Source organism: Lagopus muta, chromosome Z, assembly GCF_023343835.1.
Source record: "Lagopus muta isolate bLagMut1 chromosome Z, bLagMut1 primary, whole genome shotgun sequence".
Classification (NCBI taxonomy): Eukaryota; Metazoa; Chordata; class Aves; order Galliformes; family Phasianidae; genus Lagopus; species Lagopus muta.
Genome location: NC_064472.1, coordinates 30,739,630 through 30,763,415, shown reverse-complemented (window position 1 = coordinate 30,763,415; position 23,786 = coordinate 30,739,630). Strand labels below are relative to the sequence as shown.

The 23,786-nt window shown below is 37.4% G+C and overlaps 1 long non-coding RNA gene across 1 annotated transcript; it reads right to left on the bottom strand.

Moving 5' to 3' along the window:
• Positions 1 to 19,798: 19,798 nt before the first annotated feature.
• LOC125686696 (uncharacterized) lies at positions 19,799 to 23,521 on the bottom strand. The gene is made up of 3 exons (XR_007373867.1): positions 23,488 to 23,521; positions 20,534 to 20,592; positions 19,799 to 19,979 (listed from the first exon to the last, which is right to left on the bottom strand). It is a non-coding gene; the product is annotated as an uncharacterized LOC125686696 (long non-coding RNA).
• Between the last annotated feature and the right edge of the window lie 265 nt (positions 23,522 to 23,786).

Below are 23,786 nucleotides of genomic sequence, written 5' to 3'. Positions count from 1 at the left end.
TGTTTTTATCCTTTGACTCCCTTTTCTCTTTGTCTTACATTCCAGTCTCCCAAGGCTTCTCAATGGTAAAGTCTATCAAGGAGTCTGTTAAGCTTTTTGGTGACTCGCTCACAGTTACATCTTCCCCATCTCTCCCTCTTCTTTATTAATTAAAAAGGCACAATTTATACCATCCTGTATCATTTTTTGTATACACTGTAACAACCATGGAATACAAATTAAAATAGAGAATAGCAATAAGACAAACAAATCATATTTTTAGCAAATTCTGTATTCTCCTGCAAAACTTCCAAAGAGACCCCTGAATATATTCACAAGTTTCCTTTTTTAGCTTTCCACACTCCCTCACAACCTTTTCCTTTTTTGTTTATTAGCAAACTATTACCACACTATAAAATAATAGCAGTAATTATATTAATAACATAATTATCATAACTCAATCAAGGTCTCAGTTGATAACACACTAAACATAAGAAAGGAGTTACATAAAAGGTCACAATTTTTTGAGTCAAAATATACACACTCATACAGGCATCTATTTTAGACAATTCTGTAAGTGGGAAGTGGAAACTTTTTAAGCTAATGTACTATTACTTATTGACCCCTGAGAGACAGCAAACTGAAAGGAGAGAGAAGAAACACGCCAGCAGTGGATGTGATAGGCAGTGCCAGCAGGGCATCCTCTGCTTCAAAGTATACTTTCCCTCTCTTACCCAATGCAGTCTCTTTCCTGCTTTTATTCTCAGGGTCTGAAGTTTTTTTTCCATTTGTACCCCACATCCATATAGCCAGCACATGACAAAGAGTCCAGATGGAACACCTGTTTGCAAAATAGAACAAACCACTAAATTAGATAATATATTTAGATATTAGCTAAATATTAGCTTTAATCTTTTGCTGTTTTTGTTCTTCTTGTTGTTATTTGTTTTTTACAATTCCACTATTCATACCCTCAATTATACTTCCCACTTCCCTGTGCCATTAACAATTCCACTTCCATATAGAATTATGTTTACACTTCCATATACTTCACATGGGGGCATGAGTGTGACTGTGTGTCACAAGTCCCATAGGACACTATATGATAAAGTTTCCCAACGTGGCTCTTGATCCAGGGTTATGATAGCGAGGAAATCTTTCAATGTATCTGTATCTCTGGCTTTCCTAGCCTCCCTCCAAACAATTGCACATGTGCTGTGTGGATCAGGAAGAGACAAATTCAGCTCTTCTTCAGGGTCTATGGGGCTAGGACCAAAAGGGCCACCAGAATCCTTGGGAGAGGAGGCAGTAAAAACCCCATCCAATGATGGTAGTGGGGGAAACACTGCAGGCTGATTCAGAGGGACTGGCCACTTTATTGCCCTCAGGCAGACTGGGGATATCAGATTGCAATCTTATATGGCTCTTCAGAGCTTCAAAAATCTTTCTCCAAGTCTGGAGCAACCCAAATGCTGTTTTATCACTCTTAGAATCAGCATCCCATAGCATCACCCCAGTGTGGTCCTATACTTCAGAATTATAAACTGTCAGATTTGTGATTGAGGGGTCATTCTTGGTAGCCCATACAGGTGTTTGCTGTAAAGTGGCAGAGGGCACTGTCTTTCTCCATTTTTTAAGAATAATTTGGAAAGTAACTAGGACATTCTTTTGTTCCAAGATCATATTATTCCCCATGGTAACGCTTACCTTCATCCAGCAAAAAGCAATTGGAATGGTTGGGGACAGCGAATCCTCAGGTTGCCACATTTATCTGAACGCACTTTGCATTTCTCTCAAAATGCTTTGTGTTTCTCTTAACGCACCCCGTGTTTCTCTCAATACCTGCCACATTTCTCTCAAAGCACCCTGTTTTTCTCTCAAGGTACCCTGCATTTGTCTTAATGTGCTCTGGACTGGTCAGTCTTCAAGTCAGTTTAAGTTTTAGGTCCCCGTTCAGGTGCCATTTGTCAGTGCTCAGTCGAGTTAGAGAATTCTCTGTTTCTTCCAGCATCAGAATAGATCTTCTTTATTGTGTTCAACATATATCTTATGTACCATTCACTTATAAACAGTAAGTTCCTGTAACAGTTAATTGGCCCTAACTTCTACCAAACAACAGTGACAAAGGATGAAAGGTTTCTTAATTGTGTCAAGGATAACAATTAATACAAAAGAACTGAAAAGTCCTGCTTATCCTTTGACTCCATTTGCTCTTTGTCTAACATTCCAGTCTCCCAAGGCTTCTCAGTGATAAGGTCTATCAGGTAGTCTGTTAAGGTCTTTGGTGACTTGCTCACAATTACATCTTTCCCCACACGCCCATGACAGTCTCATGAAGTTCAACAAGGCCAAGTGCAAGGTCCTGCACCTGGGTCAGGGCAATCACAAGCAGACACAGGATGAACTGAAAATGGCTTCAGAGTAGCCCTGAGGAGAAGGGTATGAAAGTGCTGATAAATGGAAGATTCAACATGAGCTGGCAACGTGCACTTGCAGCCCAGAAGGCCAATCATATCCTGGGTTGCATCAACAGAATTATAACCAGCAGGTCGAGGGAAATGATTCTGACCCTCTACTCTGCCCTTGTGAGACTCAACTGGCAATAGTGAGTCCAGTTCTCAGGTCCCCAACACAAGGACATCAAGCAGTTAGAGTTGGTCCAGAGGAAAGCCATGAATTTGGCCAGAGGGCTTGATCTCCTGTTCAGAACAGGCTGAAAGAGTTGGAGTTTTTCAGTCTGGAGGAGAGAAAACTCTAGGGAAGCCTCACAGCTGCCTTCCAGTACCTGAACAGCACCTACAGGAAAGCTGGGGAGGGATTTTTTTATAAGAGTAAGTAGTGATAGGTATTGATAGGATAAGGGAAAATGGCTTTAAATTGGTGGATGGTAGATTTAGACTAGATGTTAGAAAGAAATTCTTTACTGTGAGGGTGGTGAGACACTGGAGGAAGTTGCCCAGAGAGGCAGTGAATGCCCCCTCCTTGGAGGCATTCAAAGCCAGACTGGATGAGTCTCTGAGCCACCTGGTCTAGTGGGAGGTGTCCCATAGTGGTGGAGTTGAAACTAGATGATGCTAAAGCTTCCTTCCAACCCAAGCCATTCTATGATTCTGTGATTCCATGATTCTGATTCTATGATTTTTAACTCTCAGCTTGAGCAGCAGATCCTTGCTAGGCTATTCTGATTCCCTGCCTCCTCTGCTTGATTTCTTATTTTGGTAGATGGAGGGCTCCCAAGCTCTCAGAAAGTTGTCCTTAAAGAACTGCCAGCTCTGTTCCACAGTTTTCCAGGGGAGCTCATCAAATAATTTCATCAATGGCCTGAATTTTGCTCTCCTAAATTTCATGTCTCCTGAATGTCATGGTTTTATGATTTTTGGTCATCGGTATTCCACATCATAACATCATGTAATTCATTGGGGGTTTGACTGTTTATGCTCAAGTTACAGGTGCCTGTCCGGAGGAGAAAAAAACTACATTTCCGAGGGGGCTTTGTGGTCAGTAAGGAGATACAACTCTAGGCAAGGTCACCTGATGTCCTCTTCTTCATCTGCACTTCTTCGTCTGTGCTCCTCCATCTGCTCTTCTCTGTCTACTTTTCTTTATCAACTCAACTGGACTGCATATCTTGCCTCAGTATTGTGGTGAGGCCTATCCACCTTTCGGACATATTCTCTCTCTCTCTCTCTCTCTCATTATCTTTTGATTTATTAGCTTCTATTCCATTATATTGTATTATCTTGCATTCAGATACTATATTTAGTAAATTAGTTTGTTTCACCTCAGATTGTTGTCGCTGTTTTCAATTATTTTGGGGGCCCCCGTTTCCCTTTTCTGGAGGTGCAGATCTGTGGATCCCTCCACCCGCTAGTCATGGAAATGGGCTGAACCAGACTGTAAATCGTTGGTAAGTTTCCTGACTCTGCTCTTTGCCAGGCCCATGTTCTTCAAGATCCGAAAATTGTCCAAGCCATAGCTGCTATAACATAGGCTGCTTTCAATTTTAATCTCTTTAGTGATCTACTCTGCTTTGGTGAGCATCAGGTCTAGTAATGCTTCACCTTGAGTTGGTCTGTTCAATTTTTAAAACTGAATTTATTTAAAAGTGAAAGTATCTTGGATTGAAAAAGAAGAACACTGTTTCTCTCTCTCTATATATATATTATATATATATATATATATATTCCTTTACTTTTTCTGTATCAAAAATATATTGTGATAATAAATCCACACAGATAATTGGTTGTCACATTGTTTTCCCTAAAAATGATGTAGAACAGAGATGTGGTTCCTAGATTGCCTTTCTAATATGTATATATACATGCATATAAATGTATAAATATATATATACATATATATATAAATTGCCCTTTTTATTATACATTTTTAATGTTTCATGTTCAATTTCCATTTCACAGTCTATATAAAACTGACAGTTCAAGAATTTTTCTTGATCTCTTTTGAAAAATTGTGTAAAGTTGCTTTCTGTTCTTAAGCATAAGTAAGAAAATTTTTTAAAATGGTTGTATTCTTTGTTGTGCAAATACTTCTCTTCTAAAGTGAATTTTGAGGCAAATTAAGCCTTCACTGAGAAACAACACTGACACTACCTTCAAGAAAAAAAGCAAAAACAAAACAAAACAAACAAAAAAACCCTTATCTCTGTTAATCTGAATTAAGAATATTTAAAAATTACACATGGCAGGATTTCTCCAAAGCAGTCATCATTGCTGTAGCTGTTCTTATGGAATTAGTGATATGATACTCATTAAGTTCAGTGCAAGCAAATTTAAACCCAAGATTTTTACTTCTGTTCTCCACAGACTTGTACAGAGGATATCAGTAGATATTAAAGTGCTGTTGCATAATGCTGGATTCTCATTTGAAATGAGTTGGATTAGTCTCCATCATTAGGTAGCATAGCAGCCATTTCATATCAGTGTAAACTGAAAGAAGCCATGCAATAATTTTTTATTTTATTTTTATTTTATTTTATTTTATTTTATTTTATTTTATTTTATTTTATTTTATTTTATTTTATTTTATTTTATTTTATTTTATTTTATGGTGATAGCTGAGACTAAAATAATCATGAGGGAAAACACAAGCTCAAGTATTTAAGTAGAAGCTGGACTATGCATTACAAGGTTTCTATAAGCATAGCATGGCTAAAATGAAGTCACTAATTATATAAGAAGCAATCTGGTAGTCTGATGGCAATCTGATTCAGAACTTACCAAACAGAGATATGTGGCTAGTCCATTAAGGTGCTACATGCTACCATTCAGAAGGATCTGGAAAGTCTATAGAAGTGGCTCAACAACAACCTAATCGAGCTCAACAAATGGAATTGCTACAGCCTGCAACTGAGAAGGATTAACCTTGGGCATATGCATGTGATGATGACCCATCTATTGGAGTGCATCTCTGCTGATCTAGTGGACAGTAAGCTGAGGCAGCAATGTGCCCCTAGAACAAAAACGGTGTCCTGCTTTGGTTGTGATTGAATTAATTTTCTGCATAGTAACTCATATTGCACTATGTTTGGATTTGTGATGAAAACAGTCCTTACAGTACATCAGTACTTTAGCTGCTGCTGAACAGTGCTTTCAGAGTCTTGTCACAGAGCTGTCTGCCAGTAGTCTTAAGGAGCACAGGAACATGGGAGGGGACTGCTGACACCAAATAGCTGCAAGATTATCCTGTACCATATGATGACATGCTCAAGAATTCTGGGGGAAGACTGATTAGAGTGGAGTGGGTAGGCAGGGGATCTGATGTTTCTCTGTGTATGGATAGGTATTAGTCAACTAGTATTGATCAACTGTTTTTTTTTTATATCACTTTGTTTTTGTTTTATTTTTCTCATTCAGTTGTGTATGTTTTCTTTTTTTATTAAACTATTTCTATCTCAAACCAGAATTTTTCTAACTTTTGCCATTTTGATTCTTTTCCTCCCACTGAGCTGGGTAGCAGGTGTGGAGAGAGTAAACATATGTGTAGTGCTTAAATGCTTACTAGGGTTAAACTGAGGTGAAGGACAAAAACATTCCAGGTGCTACATTGGACAGATCTGCAAGTCCAGCAAGGGAGACCCTTCCCTGTATGACATATGTCTGGGTGATGTGACTAGTTCTGGGTTCTCCAAGAAAAGCATTAACATACTGAAGTGTGTCCAGCAGAGAACCATGAAGTGACTGGAATATCTCTCACATAAGAAGAATCTGAGAGAGCCAATCACCTTGTAGAAAAAGAATACCTATGGGGAATCTTCTCCTTATGTGTGAATATCTAATGAAGTGCGCTAAGATGGAGCTAAATTCCCTTCTGTGTCATCCACTGTCAAAGCAAGAGACAATCGTCACACACTGAGATACAGTAAAATCAGTTTAAACAGGAGAAAATTTTTGTTTGTTTTTTTGCTTTGTTGGTGTTTTATTTTGTTTTTATTTTATTGTTGGTGGTTTCATTGTGAAGGTTGTCAAACTCTGGAACAGGTTGTTTGAACAGGCTATGATGTTCCTGTCATTGTAGTTATTCATATCTTCCTGGGACAGCCCTGACTAGCATGCTGCTTTGCACTTGGATGATATCCACAGAATTGAGGCCTCCTCAACCTGAGTACTGTGTGCAGTTTTAAACACCACATCGAAAAAAGGACATAAAACTAGTTTAGAATGTCTGAAGGAGGGCTACAAAGATTCTGGATGGTCTGGAGGGAAAGACATTTGAGGAGTAGCTGAAGTCCCTTGATTTGTTCAGTCCAGAGAAGATGGCCTACATCTCTACCCTGTGGTGGCCTACAACTTTCTCAGGAGGGGAGCAGAAATGCAGGAACTGATCTACTGTCTCTGGTGATCAGCATCAAGACACAAGGGAATGGCGTGGAACTGCATTAGTGTGTGTTTAGGTTGGATGTTCGGAAAAAGTTCTTTACCAGAGGGCGATTGGGTATGCAAGAAGCTCCTCAGGAAAGCTGTTCAGAATTCAAGAAGCATCTAGACAATGCTCTCAAATGTATGGTCTGATTTTTGAATGGTCCTATGAAGAGACAGTCATTGCACTTGATGATCTTTCTGTCCCTTCCAGTTCAGGATAACCTATGAGTTTGTGATTCTGTGTTATCTGTGTAATCAAAAATCTCCACTCAAACTAAAATTGTAATTTCACTACATAATGTTTATGAGAAGGTTACTTTTAATGAACATTTGAAAAACAATTGGCAGTAACAGCAATGGAATAGAGTACTATTTTATTTACTTTTAACAAATGGTGTATTGTGATATAATGTTAATAATAAGAAGTAATTTACTGTGAAGTTTCTGATGGCGTCTATGAGTTTACATTTATTTCTGACCAAAATATTGCAGAAAGAATCTTCCTAATTCATAAATGTGACATTATCATCATTTAAATATAACAATTTATTTACGTTAGGTGATGCTTCAGTCAGTGAATTCCATGTTAAGATCAGAAATCTATTGCTTTCCCATATTCTCTAACAAGTAGATTGATAGTTAGGAAATGGCTCTTGGCTTAAGAAATCCCTTGACCTGCTCTGATTTTTCTTTCTTCTTTTTTTTTCCTTTTCTCTCTTTTTTTTTTTTTTTTTAATACTCTCACAGTTTACACTTGATATTTAGTTACATACATTATATACCAAAATAAGAACTATGTTGGTGGATGTTGAATGGTTTTTAAAATAGCACAAACTTATCCAGGAACATGGTTTTCTACAGATCATCAAATGTTGATGCCATCTACACATGGTAGGAATATTTTTTTTATTTTAGTTTTCATGATATAAAGTATGTGTTACAATTAGTAATGTAAAGATTATAAATATAAAATGATTAGAATCTTAAAAGACAAACTATTTTAAACTATTGTGATGCTTTGGAAAAGCAAAACAAAACAAAACAAAACAAAAATGTGATTTATAATGTTGAATGTGCTCCTGATAGACTTTTTTTTTTCTCTCTGAGTTCTAATTTTTTCACTTTCTCCAGAAAAGAAAATTTATTGATTTTATGTAAATGTGGATAAAAAAAGATCCAGTGACTCTAAACTATTGTATATTTGTGTCTTTTATAGATATGGTGTATTATGTGCTTGAAATGCATTTCCTATGAGCAGTTTGAATTTTAAAATTCTCCTAGAAACCAGAGACAGTGATGCAGATTTTAGTATAAATTATAATGAATATGGACTCTCTTTGTAATGCTAAATACAAGCATTCTTAGAGAAGATGTCAGCAGCTTCAAATCACAAGGGGTTTGTCCTTTGCTGTAGACTAAGAACAATTCAATGCCAAAGCTTTGAAGGAAGCTCTGCACAAGGGAAGGGAAGTGCTTGAAAATATTACTCACTTTTGAGCAAATCCATCAGGGAAAATAGATTTCTGCCAAAAATAATTTTCAGCAAATATTTCTTACAGCTTTTCTTCCATTCCACAGGCTGCTGATTGGTAAGGAGACTAGAACCTGAACAAAAGGTAATTTTGATTTTGTGTTTGATGTGGTTTTAATTCAAGCAAATAAGTAATGAAGCTTGACATTAACTTTTCCATATCACCTTTTGATATCTGGAGATGACAGTGATTCTAATGTTATTTTCATTTCATTGAACTTCTTCAGTTGGGCATGGGGATAGTTTAGGGAGAGAGATGTGAATTAGGGGATGAAGGGTAAACATGGGCCAGCTGTAAAGGAAGCTGAAGATTAAAGAATGTAGCAAGCAGGATGTGCAGTAGATAAGGGTTAACCATAGCATAGGAATGTGAGTAAAGAGAGGACAAGATAAGGGTTAACTACTGCATAGGAATGCAGGTAAGCAGGATGTGAGGCCAGATAAGAAAAGAACATCTTGAAAATGGGTCAGGATCGGATTACTTTGGTTGAAAACAATCAGCCTTCATCCCATGACCACCAGAAAGAGACCCCCACTACCCATGGTGCAAGTGGGAGGGACCGTGTGCTGATGGGTTCTCAGAAATGTAATGAATATGGATACGAATTCCAGGAAAATCATTGATTATGTATTAGTTCAGCCTATATCTGTACCAAGCTTTTGTCCAACGGTGTGCAAGTTTGGAGGAGCTATCCCCCTTGCACCCAGCTTGGCGCCAAATGCTGAATAAAACATACCTGCTTTATAACCTAACTTTGGGTTAGAGAGTTGGATTACACAAATGAAGATGGAGAGCAAATAGCCAAGCCTTTCAGCTTCTAATACATGGAACAGCCAGTGAAAATTCTCTGAGTGAGTTAAAACATTAATTATTTTGGTTTCTTCTAATGATATATTACACTTTATTTGTCATCATAGCATACAGAATTTGATACTTCCCAAGACTTCCCCCAAACCAATATTTGTGGAAATAAAAACAATATGTCTTCAGTACATAAAATACATTAAAAATATGTAGCTGTGGGTAGGAAACTGAACCACTTCCTTCTGTATATTCACTTGTAATTCATATTTATATGTCTGCTTTATATCCTTTAATTGTTCAAAGTCTCACATCCCCACAAAGTACTGAAGTTTTTAAGTTTATCTGTTTTATCATACTTAAAATCTTCTTGACATTATTCGGATTGACCGCTGCTGGATCCTGGTGGTGACTCTCCCCACTTAATGCAATTCTTGCTTATTTCCTATCTTTTCTATCGCCTTCCTTCCCTTCCCCGTCTCCCTGATTAGGATTTGTAATAAACTAGTTGGACCAACATTTGAACCATTCTTTCTTAATCTCACGCCGGGTATACAGATATTAAGAAAACCTCATCTCCCTCCTATAAATTAGAGCGAGACAAGTCCATGTGGTCCTATGTCAGTTAAACTGTCAGTATAGAAATCACAAGTGAGTGGAGTGTCTAATTTTAACTTGGGGAATTAATTTTGTGTCATACAGTGATTTTGAATCTATTTAGAATTTTTCATAGTGCGTACCTCAAAAATGGACATACTGCTAGGTTTATATATGGTTTAGTTTTTTGTTTGGTTGGTTGGTTTTAGTTGACTTTTTATTTTATAAAATACCTATTTGTTGTTTTTACAGCAAAAAATAAACTCTACACAATTCTTTAATAATTTTAAAAGATACCTTAAGGTGCCTTTTAAGGTGAGATACTTACAATCCTAAATTTGGTACACAGTTTTTGTGTGACTTTTTATTTTCTGGAGATGGAAAGTAAAATATAAATGAATGTAACTATGTTCACAGAAGCAATAATCACAATTCATTGTGTATTCAAATGATCAGAAAATATCATGAATGTTTATAGTGTCTTTGTGATTTTAACAGTCAGGCAAGACAGCCAAAGAATGTGGGTCAAGAAACAACTGCTGTAGAACTGAAAGTCTGATCTAAACAAGACCAGCAGCATTTCCAAATGGAGAACTTCTCACTTCATTTTTAAATTCCTTGTTGTCTATGTAGTGCAAGTAGATTTTGAAAGACAATTAAGAGACATGTATGTGTAAAGATATGTGATCTATTATTTAAACAAAATCATTGTGTGGCTGACAATGTAAACTACCAATAAAGTAATTACTTTAGAGAAAACCTTTATGTAACACAGAATCATGAAAAAATATACATGGGAAATTTCAAGTGGTCATTTAGTTCCATGTGGAAAGCAAGCCTGGCTGGATCAAATTGCTAAGAAGTTTGTACTTCTGTTAAGAGTTTTGAACGTCCCTCAGTACGACAGTCTTTCTGGGTAACATTTTACAGTACCTGATCACGTATATATGGTTCAAAAGTTTTATCTTCCTATATACCAGAAACTTCCCATCTACACGTTGTCTATTTCTTTCACCATACAGACTAATCTTCTCTACATTCTACCATTTCATGAAGAAAGGAATAATGTTTCGTCTCACTCTCCCTGTTCTTAAAGGCTGAATAGATTGTTTCCACAGCCACTCCTCAAATGCTGTTCTCCAACCCAGACAACCTCAGTGGCTTCCACAGGACACTTTCAATAAATCAGTATCTATGCTGATTGTGAGAGTCCTGGACTCACCACAGAGCTTAGGTGCATCTTGCAGGTCCCAGGTAACGGGATAGAATACTTGAGTTTCTTCAGCTTGGTATGGGGGCCAATTTATTGCGCATCAACATTGTCCACAGGGCTATCAGGGGACAGAACAGAGTTAATCCCAGTCAGTCAGCCCAAACCTGTCCTGCAGCAGAATTGGTTTTTGTTTGTTTGTTTGTTTGTTTGTTTTCTATCACAATGGCTAAGCTTTGCATTTGTCTTTGATTAATTTCATGGAGCTCTTTTCTCCTTGCTTCTTCAGCTTGCCTAGTTTCCTTAGCATCATAACCCTGTCCTCCAGTGTATTGATTATTTATCCAAATTTCATATAATCCAGAAACTTACTGAAGGTGCATGTCATCCTATAATCCAGGCTGTAAATTTACATTATATTATGTAAATATAATGACATAAATATATATAGTGAAATAGTACTGGTCTTAGACTTGATCTCAACAGTCTTCCATTGTAACTGATATCCAAATGGACTTTGCCATTGTTCATAGAGTTTTGATCCTCATAATCTTTACAATTTTCTACTTGTGTTACACTCTATTTATCCTATTCATATTTCAACACTTTGGCTTAATGTTACTATATGATGATAAAATGAATGCTGAAGAATGTTATTTCTTTATGATCCTCATTCTCTGAGAGACACTGAACAAACAATAATTTAAGTGAAAACCCAAAAATAATTGAGAAGCATCCATAGAGTGTAAAGGAAACTGTGAGTGTGGGTAGTCATTCAGGACCAAACCTCCTGGATGCACAGAAATATTTCATCTTCTATGAGGAGAAAGGAAGAAGGCAGAAAAAGAAATCACCGAGGCCAAACAATAAGGTTTTGTATGTACATAAAAGCAAAAGAGAAGAGTACCAGCTATAAAAATGTGTTCAAATAGCCATTAAGAGCTACATGACCTCAGTATAGGCTAGAATCTGTTTGGTAAGGGAACTGATTTGCTAACAAACCTGAGAGTCCTCGTGGACAACAAAATGGACATGAGTTAGCTGTAAAATACTATAACAGTGAAGACAAATCAAGCCTTTGCACCTGCAGAGGCATTACTAGCTGAGATAGAAATATGGTTATCTCTCTCTGTTCAGTGTTTGTCATGCCATACCTGGAATAATGTGATCAGCTCTGGTTCCCACAATTAAAAACAAACAAAAACAAAACAAAACAAACAAACAAACAAACAAACAAAAAACAAACCACAAGCAGACTGCAGAGGTTTAAAAGAGGGCCACAAAGATGATCAAAGACCTGGAGAACCTACCCTATAAGGAGATACAACTAAAGGAGTTAGGTCTTTTCACTCTGGAAAACGATCAGTGGTGACATCACACAGTATTCTAGTATTTAGAGGGCAGCCATAAAGACAATGGAAACTTCCTTTTAATAAAAAGCCACATAAAGAAAAGTGGCAACAGATTCAAGCTACTATGGGTAAGGTTTCCTGTTGATATGACAGAATTTTTCGCAGTATAAAATATCAATCACTGGAATAGCCTTGACAAAGTTATGGTAGAAACACTTATCATTGGAGATTTTAAAAACACAATTGGACAGGGTACCAAGTAACTACACCTCACCTCCATTTTCCCATAGAACCAGATGATCTTTTGTGGTCCCTTCCAACTTAGGTATTCTATGATTCTATGACAGATATAAAAGCTCTATACATTTTTTTTTTTCTTTCAAGTATTAGCTGGTGCAATTCTGTAGAATAAATAAGCAGTAGAATTCATTAAAACAGAATTGAGAGAATAGCAACCAAACTTCTGTTAGAGGCCAGCAGTATTATTCAAAATTCTTGAAAATAACCTACCAAGCTGATAGAGAAGAAGCAAGAAAACTTTATGACAAAGATAACAGGAAACTAATTGTTTTCTGCATGGATAGAACTGATCAATAGTCACTTATGAAAAAAACCTGAAAGTGATTCTAACAAATTCACTAAGCTGGCACAGAATGATAAATGACAGAATCACAATGATTCTTTTTTATTTATTTATTTATCTTTTCTTTTCTTTTTTTTTTTTTTTTTCCCTGCAGGTGCAAAACATTAAAACAATCTAACACTAAACTAAAGTTCCTGGAAGTTGTGACAATAATTACTCGTTCTGCCTGAGCTACTAAGTGGAGAAACATTCTGTCTCCATCTTCTGTGGAGCATGTCAATTTCCATTTTCCATGTCTCAGCTTTCAGTGCACAAGCTGCTTTAGAATGCAGTGATCTAAAAACAAAAACATCCTTTAGCAACAACAGATCCTGAAAATTAGGCAGATGCCAAATTCCCCTGTGGATATGATCTCTCAGAAGTCATGAAAAAGAACAACAATTGCAAAAGTAAAATAATTTTAATAGGCCTCTATCTTGGTCATTTTACCTAGAATCATAGAACAACCTGAGTTCAAAAGGACCTCAAAGATCATCTAGTTTCAATCCTGCTGCTGTGAGCAGGCCATCAACCACTAGACCAGGCTGCCCAGAGCCACATCCAGCTGGGTTTTGAGTGAAAAACATCCTCCTAATATCTAACCTAAACCTCCCTTGTGTCAGTTTAAAACCATTCCCCATTGTCCTATCACTATCCACTCTCATGAACAGTCATTCCCCCTTCTGTTGATATGCTGCCTTCGAGTACTGGAAAGCCACAATGAAGTCTCCCTAGAGCTTTCTCTTCTCTAAGCTAAATGAGCCAGTCCCACAGGAGAGGTGCTCCAGACCTCTGATTATCTTAGTGGCTGTCCTTTGGACTCATTCCAAGAGCTCTGTGTCTTTCTTGTGCTGGGGTCCCAGGCCTGGATGCATGGGGCCTCACAAGAGCTGAGAGGGACAGTCACCGCCCTTTCCCTGTTGGCCACTGCTTTCATTTGGCCTTCTGGGCTGCAGGTGCACACTGCTAACTCTAGAGAAGATGTGCTCACTTTACATGCAATCTGATGAAATAGCTATTCCTTGCATTTAGGAGACAAATTAGAAATGTTTACTGTGTCTCAGGTACATTCATGGACCCATTTCTCCAGCCTGTTCAGGACTCACTGGATGGAAGTTTGAACAGATGAGACATGCAGTTTTGTGCTGAATATGAAACATACCCTTCTTCCTTCATTCTTTCATTATGGAGATTAGGTCTCCATTTCTAAGAGAGAATGCTTCATATGTTCTGTTCTGAATAATTTTCTTTATAAAGGAACAGGTTGTAATGCCACCAAAAAGACAACACACCCAATTAGTGAAAAATGTTGAAAGTTGTGCTCAAGAGAATTTAAACTTTAGACAATGTTGTAAGAGGTGATTTGTTTAGCTCTGATAAAGGAATATTTAAAAATGTTTATCCATTACAAATCACACCGGTCATTCACCAAGGTACATTTGTGCCCAAACCCTTATTTGTTTTTGGCTCAAAGCTTGCTTTCTGAGACATTTCTTTTGATAAGTGTCTTATCAAAGACTTATCTAGGAGATTAGAGGTGGATGTAACCATGTGGCTGTTGGCATCACTTTGTGGGCAATTTAACATTTGAAAACATTTATTTGGAGCTGTTTGCTTTTGGAAGAGAGTATTCAGGAGTGTTTACTGGTGAAAGATCTGGCCTGTGACCAAATAACTCCACCTTGCAATGAAAGATTGGGGGATGATACCATTGTATCCTGTGAAAAACAGGATGCAGGCAGGCACCTCCCCACTCCTTATCTACTGGCAAGGCCCGGAAGATAGGAACAAAAGAGTTTCCATCGAGATCCCAGAGCCAGAAGCTGCTACTCCAAGGAGAGCTGACTCAACCACTTTGGATTTGAGCTGTCACTCCAAAGAGAGCTGACTTGACCACTTTGGACTTATAAATAAGTTTGTACTGTTGTTGAAAGTTGTCATCATCAACTGAACAATAACCTCTGATGACCCATCTGCAGATTATTGTCTAAACTACAAGAAATGCTGGAATCTATGGTGGTGACTATCTCTCTGTCATTTCCTACAAAGACTACTTGCTTTTATTTCCTGTCTTTTCTACTGTCTTCCCTTCCCCACCTCCCTAAATGACTAGGACTAGGTGTACATATATTAAAAGAATCTCCTCTTTCTCCTATAAATTGGAGCAAGACAACCTATCTTCCTGTTTTCAGCAAGATCTAGATGTTCTTAGATCTAGCCAAATGTCAAGGATATATTGTGTTGTACAGGGCTAAGGAAAGATGTTTTCTAGCCTTGAGATCTGCATTACATAGAATTTATCTCTTCTCCTTTGAAATACATTGCTCTAAAAATAACTTACTTTTTCACAGAATCACAGAATGGCCAGGGTTGGAAAAGACCTCAAGGATCATGAATCTCCAATCCCCCTGCCACATGCAGGGCCACCAACTTCCTTATTTAATACTATACCAGCCTGCCCATTTCATTCTTCTTTTTCTTATTAGAGACATAAAAAGAAACCTGGTAAGTTAAGTAATTATTCCTTTTGTTTACATGGCTTAAGATGTTTAACTTGACATTCATCTATATCCACTTCTTGTCATTCACCTTTCTGAAGACTGTCACAGAGCTGCATAAGTTAAATGGATGACTGGAGTGATCGCACTCTATATCCAAATCAGAGCGAAGAATAACAGAACAATTTTGTACTCAGCAGAGCGGAGCAAGCCATAGTCTATCTTTATTCAAGATAAATATTCTGAGAGATTAGACAGCAGTACTAACAAATCCATGCCAAAATGTCTTCATGTCCTTCTTTTCCTTCATTATTTTTTTTAAGTTTTAAAAAACTTTTTACTTTTTACTGTGTTAAACATTTTTCTTCTAAAATTAACGCTACTTCTGAATGTTAATTAATCTGAGAAATAATATTGCAGTTCAGTTAATCTATGATAGTGTTTAAGTAACTGTGGCATGTAAAAAGAATATACCTGGGTCACAGTAAACATTTCTAATTTGTCTCCTGAATGCAAGGAATAGCTATTTCATCAGATTGCATGTAAAGTGAGCACATCTTCTTTAGACAAATGATAAATTTTCCAAGAAGCAGTGTTCCTCCTGGCTCTTGTTATTCTCTTTTGATACCTGAAAAATAAGGGTTTCATTACTTCATTGTCTTCAGACACTCACTCTTACTTATTTTTAATAGCTATTCCAATCAGTTTCTCCACTTTACATTTTTTTTATATATATTTTTATATCTCCACCTTGATATCTTAGGTTGCAAGGTTATTTTTGTACATTACTTAGCTGTTTTGATGACATTTACAAGGAAACAATTCAGTTTTTTATCACAGTGCAAGTGTTAAATTTCTGCATGAAACAGTAACAGGTGAAAAATACAGAAAAGCAAATTAGTAAGAAATAGTATAAGTCAATGAAGAAACTTATTCTGTTACAACTACTTGACTTAAGCTGGTTTTTGGATTGAAAATGCTAGTGTGCATTAAAAGCTTTGGCAATTTACACATTTTGCCTTGTCCTGAAAATAAAGATTCTCTTCTTATGTGTATGCACTATGAAGACTAAACGAGCTTCCTGGCTTTTTTAGAATTTTCTTTATTTTTTTATAACTGATGATGATCCAATGGCACCTCCTTCCAAAGTATTTTCCATGGCATAGGATTTTCTTTTTGCACTGAATGGGGATTAAACTGCTCTCCAGTCTGCCAGACTGTTCATCAGCTTTATAGACATGTAAAAACAATGACACTTTTAGATTTAGCTCCACTACATATTGCACATAATGGTGGAAGTGAATACATTTTAAGAAATCACATTTAGCACTACCTACCTGCTGGTTATATCATGTAGTTGTTATATGGCATTGAAACTGGAAACGTTCCTAATTCCCTTGTTCATGCATTTCTTCAGAGTCATTCTGTCTGTTACTTCATGAAGTTTGGCACAATGCAGGACACAGTCGGGGACTTGTATGTAAGTTATAATTTGTACTATAATTGCTCCTCACTTGAGAATTTGCTACTGCACTTATCAACCCAAACCAGTAATAGTGTACATGTGTTGTATTAGAAATATTTTCTGAAATTAATAACTATGAAATATGACTTAATTATGCTATGGGAAGGCTTTTTTTTTATGTCAGCAAGTGCAGTCATTACATCCACTGGTCACAAGCAAATGACTTACTTGCTTATATTCACTAAGCAACTTTAATAATTATTGTATATGCTGTGCCATTCATTCTTCTGAAAGACTTTTTTAAATTCCACAGTATGTATTCTCAAATTATGGGTTTTTTGAAATGCTTTACTGTGCGCTATTTAAATGTCAGCAGGATATAAGCCTAGTCTAGCTAACTGTATAACTAGCTAACTGAATCTTTCTTCTGTCAGATACTCATTCATTTAGGTTTCACATTCACATTTTGTGAATTGATATTGAGAAAATACCATGCACAACTGTTGACTGTTCCTCACTTGTGGGTGCATAAAAATTTGTGTTTTTTGACTATGCCCATGTATCAATAAAAAAATCAGAGATGTTCTTCATATTCTTTTATCAACAATTGAAAAATGACTTTACTGTTTATTACAAGAGGAAGATAAAATGACAAAACAAACATTCTTCACCGGCCAGTGCTGAACAGTGAATGACACTGGTTGTGCTCTGTGAGAGCACATTTAGGAAAGGGAAAAACTATTATGCATCAGTAGCTGGAAGAGAGAAGTGAGAACTGTAGATAACTAATCCCTCAGACTCCACAATCAGTGCAGAAGGAGGGCAGGAGTTGCCCCAGGAATGGAGTAGAAGTTCTCTGTAGCTCAGCTTTTAATTTCTAACATTTTTTTTTCTTACTAAATGGGTACACCTTAATCTTCCAAAAGGTAAGTTTGTTTTGCCTGTGCTTGTAATCATCCTTATCTCAATCCATGAGCTTTTTCCTCCATCTGTATTTTCTCAGCCTGTCTTGTTGGGGACAGAGAATGAAAGTAATGCGCTAGACGTAAGTCAACCAGTCATGATGAACACACCACACACACACAAACCATGAACAGCCAGATCCAAACAGTGATAAAATAATGAAATAAATCAAAGTAAAATAGAATGAAATAATAAAGTAACAGCAACAGTTTGTATGACTGATGACAGCTGAATAATGTCTCTTTATTATTTTACTAACCCACAAAATCAGAGGTGGGTGTTGGTGATATAACAGTGGAGATTGAATCTTCCCAGAAATATTCCACTGCTTTTTGTTGCTGTTTTACAGATGACAACAGAGGTACAGTCTGACAAAATGGTATCTGACACTGAAGTGTGTATGAAGCAAAGTTATGTAATTAAATTCCTCCATGTAGAAAAAAATAGCACTGATTGACATTCACCAACACTTGATTAACATTCTCAAACCAGTGGATTTGAGAACAGTAAAACACTGGGTATTGCATTTCAGTAGTGGCAGTAGTGACATGAAAGACAGGCTTTTTTTTTTTTTCCCCCAGAGAGTCATGCATGGTTAACGCACTACTAAAAGAACAGCCTCTTTATCAGCTCATCTGTGCAAATTTGTGAATTGCGACCAAGGCTCTGTGCATGGAGCTGAATATCAGCTTCAGTGCACCGGAAATGATAGTGCCAGTGTTGGAATACCACAAACTTTGTTCCAAGTGGGTCCTGTGAATGCTTAGACAGGAACAAGAATAGTAACAGGAAGAACATTGTATGCAAGTTTGTCAGAATTTATCAAACCAAATATGAGGCTGAAGGTGACATTTCCCTTAATAGCATTATTACCAGGGATGGGTTGTCATATCACCACTATGAGAGATCAAAATGGCTGTCAGCGGAGTGGTGATATGTGAATTCCTCATCAAAAAAAAAGTTCAAGATACAGCCCTCAGCAGGTAAGATAGTGTTCACTGTCTTTTGGAATAGGAAAGATATGATCCTTATGGATTTCCTGGAACCCAACAAATCCAAATCATCAATTCTGACTACCACATTGTGATGCTGTCTAAATGAAGGTTCAAACTTCCAGAGTCAGGCCAAAGAAGATAATAGTTTTCTTGGAATATGATAATTCCAGCCCCCATATTACTTTTAAGATGGAGTAAATTGACAGTCTTGGCTAGACTGTCCTACCACAGCCATTGCATAATCAGGATTTAGTGCCTTTTGACTTCCACTTTTTTGGCCTAATGAAAAAAGAACAGATGAAAATATTATATTGAATCCTCCATAATTGATGGAGGATTATGACACTTAGTGATCTGTTTTGTTATTTTTTTTGTTTGCTTGTTTTATTTTTACCTTGCTCCTTAGTGTCCTATTCATGTATCTGGCTTGAACATTTTGAAGGCAATAGCATATAGGGCAACTGATTAGTGACAAAGTTAATAAATTAAAAACAAATGTACACCTGTATGTAATTAAATTAAACTTGAGGAAAGGTGTAGAGATTAATGCATGCAATCAAACTATGTGCTTTAATCACTTCCACTGTCAGCTATAATTTATGGCAGAGCTTCTTTAATACAATTCACTTTATCTACACTTTAAAAGTGCAGAAAGGAAGGATACTACATTTTGGGGTGGCAGCTAGTGAATTTGAAAGATAACGGTACAACTACAGAAAAAGCTCAAAACAACCTCAATTGCCACTGAAAAAAAACAATACTGAAATTTTGTGATTAACCACTAATCATTTGAACGTACATAAAGAAATTTGAGGCAAGTACTGAACAACTCTTACATATAGGGAAAATGAACCTGAAGTGTGTCTTAGCAGTAAGAACTCAGAATACTCGGGTAACTAGAAGAGATTCTGTGTATTTCTTTTCCTTTAAAATGTCTTTACATAGATTCAAAGGAAAACATTTTAGAAATCAGTCATTTATTTTACAAGGCCATTTTTACAGGAATACTTCTTTAGTTATCTTCTATCTTTCTTCTACTAGTTTTTGCTGAATCTTTGTAATTGTAATATGTTCACTTGTTTCATACCTGAGAGTGACAGAAAAATAAGATGGGTATCATAGAGATGTCAGTCTTTTAGTGCTCACTTAAATGAACAGCAACAAAAACAAGCAATGAAAAATACTGAGAGATTTAGACAGCAGTAATTAACGTTGAACTGTGTATCTATATAGATGTTCATCTTCGCATACTTTTTTTTCCATGAGGGTGTACACCTAAACAACCAGTTCTTTATTAGAACTGCTCTTGAAAGAGAGAAAGTTTATCACCATTCTTAAATATAGACATTCTGAGAATAAAGAAAATGATTATCTGTAGCATTTTCACCTTTTGAAAGACTGGGGAGTAAAATATGCATTCTTACAGTTCTTGACCCCCCAAAAAAATCATTACTTCAAGTACCCTTAGGCAGAATCACAAAAGAAATCACATACTTGTACTTTTTCAAAAAGTGGAAAATGGAAACAAAGATTTTAAGGTAATTCCTTTCAAAGAAGGCTGAGTGTGTTTTTTTTTTTTTTTTTTTTGACTTCAGAAGAGAAGGCTCTGCAGAAAGCTTCCAGTACTTAAAAGGTACTTACAAGAAAGCTGGAGAGAGACTCTTAATCATGGAACGTAGTGAGAAGACAAGGCATAATGGCTTTAAACAACAAGAGTAGATTTGAATTAGATATTCAGAGGAAATTCTTTACTCTCAAAGTGGTAGGGCACAGGAACAGGTTGCCTAGAGAAGTTGTGAATGCTCCAGCCCTGAAAGAGTTCAAGGCCAGCTTAGACAGGGCTTTGAGCAGCTTTGATCTTGGGTGATTTTAAGGGGACCAGCTTCAAAGCAGAAGGTCTCAGTGGCCAACCTTGCTCTCAGCAAGGCAAAGCCATCAAGTTAGAAGTGCAGACGAGCATCTCCTGATGAGAGGCTGATCTAACATAGCATGGGTGAAGATAGGATGAGAGGTAGAAGCCTTCCACGCATACTAGGAAGCTTCTAGGACCACAAAAGACCAAGAACACTGGGAACAGGATGAGTAAACAGGTCTTGAAGCATCAGTTTGTCCCCTAAATATAGCATTATCACCCTCTGAGTATAAAGACACTAGTAATACTATCCACATGACAGAGAGCCAGAGTGCCTGCACCCACCAGAATGGATACCAATACTCAGGCTGAAGTCCAAGGCAAACATGCTGTCATCCAGGCCTTCAGCTCCACAGAGTACCTAAGTCTTTCACTAGTACTGTGTGGCAGCAGTGAGAACAGCTATGTGTGGTGCAGTCAAGCCGGTGTATTGCTCAGCCCAGTGATGAGGCTACGTGATGAAATGTACAGGTTAAAAAGTATCACAGGGATCAGAAAGAAGGAGCAGAGGAAATACACTGCCCTCTCAGGGACAAATTCTTCTGCAGAAGAAAGCACAAGATTGAAGGTAGCCTCTATCCTCTCTCTGTCAGGCTGAAGCCGAGAACTCAAACGAAAGGAGTGGATGGAAGAATTCCCCTGCTCAGAGCTGTAAGTGAAACTCCTGCCTGCCCATTCTGTACAATAAGTAAAGCTTTGGATGTAGCATGCTCATCTGTGATTAATAAAAGCCCACTTACACTAGAGGAATCAATAAAAACAAAACAAGAAAAGGCTTCTCCCACTTAACAAGGCTACATTCTCTAAAATGAAGAGACAGGTATCAGTTGTAGCCAACTCTTCCCCGCAGGGAACTGAATGCCCAGTATCACAGAATCATGTAGTCCTTAGAGTTGGAAGGGACCTCTGAAGGCCATCTAGTCCAACTCCCCTGCAGTAAACAGGGACATCACTGTTAGATCAGGTTGTCCAGAGCCTTATCCAGCCTTGCCTTGAAAGTCTCTAGGAGTGGGGCACCAACAACATCACTAGGCAACCTGCTTCAGTGCCTCATCATCCTCAATGCAAACAATTTTTTTCCTTAAATCTAAATTAAATCCTCCCTGAGCTTGAAACTATTTCCACTTGTTCTATTGCCACAGACCCTACTGAAGAGTCTGTTGCCTTCTTTCCTGTAGCTCTCCTCTAGATACTGAAAGGCCACTATCAGGTCACCTTGCAGACTTCTCCAGGTTGAACAGACCCATCTCACTCAGCCTGTTCTTGTAGGAGAGGGTCATCCCTTGAATCATATTGTGGCCCTTATCCGGACACACCTCTCTCCTGTCCTGAGGACACCACATCTGGACACAGGACTCCTGATGAGGTCTCACCAGCACAGAGTAGACAGGTAGGATCACCTCCCTCAATCAACTGACTACTCTTCTTTTGATGCAGCCCAGAATACAGTTGGCTTTCTGGGCAGAAATGGCACATTGCTGGTGCATATCCAGCTTCTTATCCACCAGTACCCTCAGGTCTGTTTCATCAGAGCTGTGCTCAATCCTTTCATCTTCCAGCTTGTATTGGTAATAGGGATTGCTTTGACTCAGGTGTAAGATTGTGCATTTGGATTTGCTGAAGCTCATGACTTTCACCTGGGCCCACTGCTTAAGCCTGTCGAGCCTGCTTATCCCTCTGAATGGCATCCTGTCCGCTTGTATGTTGATTGCGCCCCATGTTTTGGTGTCATCAGCAAACATGCTGAGAGTGCACTCAACGCCACTGCCAAGCATTATATTTTATATTCTTATAAATAATATAAATTCCTATAGTAATAAGATTTATATATAATTATTATTATTATTATATAATATTATTAAAATATTATTATTAAGAATAATATCAGAATATATATATAATAAGATATATATATAATAATTATAAATTCTTATATTCTCATTATATTCTTAAAGAAATCTCCTGTTTTCCCGGGGCTCAGGTTAAGGGTTGCACCCAGAAATTCCCTAGCCTGCTAGAACCAACAGACCATTACTGTTTTTCCCTGTAGGGAACGAAGCAACTACATACAGTTCAAATGCCATCAAAAGAGACTCCAGATCATTGAGACATCAGCTGAAGTAATCAAGGACACAGATAATTTTATCTTCTCTAATTCTGTGTACTACATAAGGACATTGAAAGAAATGGAAACACCTTGTTTATAATTTTTTCAGATTTGGAGCTATGTCATCCTTTCTGCATTAGTAAGTTTAATTATCTCATTTAATCTGAAGTTAGCCTTGTACTAAACTTCAGCTGAAAAGTTCTGTATCAGAATTTTTGCTTGTAACTGATGAAGTCGGAAAGCAGTGGTGAGATAGCATTCAGTAACAAGCTTAAAAATACATGTGCTTTTTACATAGCCTAGATACTAGATCACTATGAAGAGGCACAAACTGAAACTGAGGATCAAATAATCTTACACTGGAAAGCATAACACCAATTCATTTCAAAATAATATTAAGGCACCAATACAGAGTATAGCATAATTTAACAGTTTATGATACTGAAGATACACCTTCCAAAATCTTGAATAAGCCTGATTTAGTTTTAATGGTACATAATCAACAAATATTAAGGTGTTATAACTAGAGTTAGGCAAAGCAGATTATAATAAAAAGAGAACAGATAGAAAGCTTACCCTTACCCCAGGCTTGCTTATGAAACTCCAGCAGGATGGGTCTCCAGAAGAGATCCTTCCCTACTGGTAGCTAGCTCTTAAATGGGTCTAGAGAGGTGGAGCCAGGCTCCACCCTTTCTGGCAGCACAGGTGAATTGCCATCACCTGTGCTCCCTTGGCTGACTCATTGCTCATTTCAGGTGATCAATCAGAGGTTCAGGCCATGATTCAGCAGTTCCCATACAAATGGAATGCATTTTTCACTACAGTAGCTAAGAAGAACAGAGATTCTGAAAAGTTCAAGTGCTGGAGTAACAATG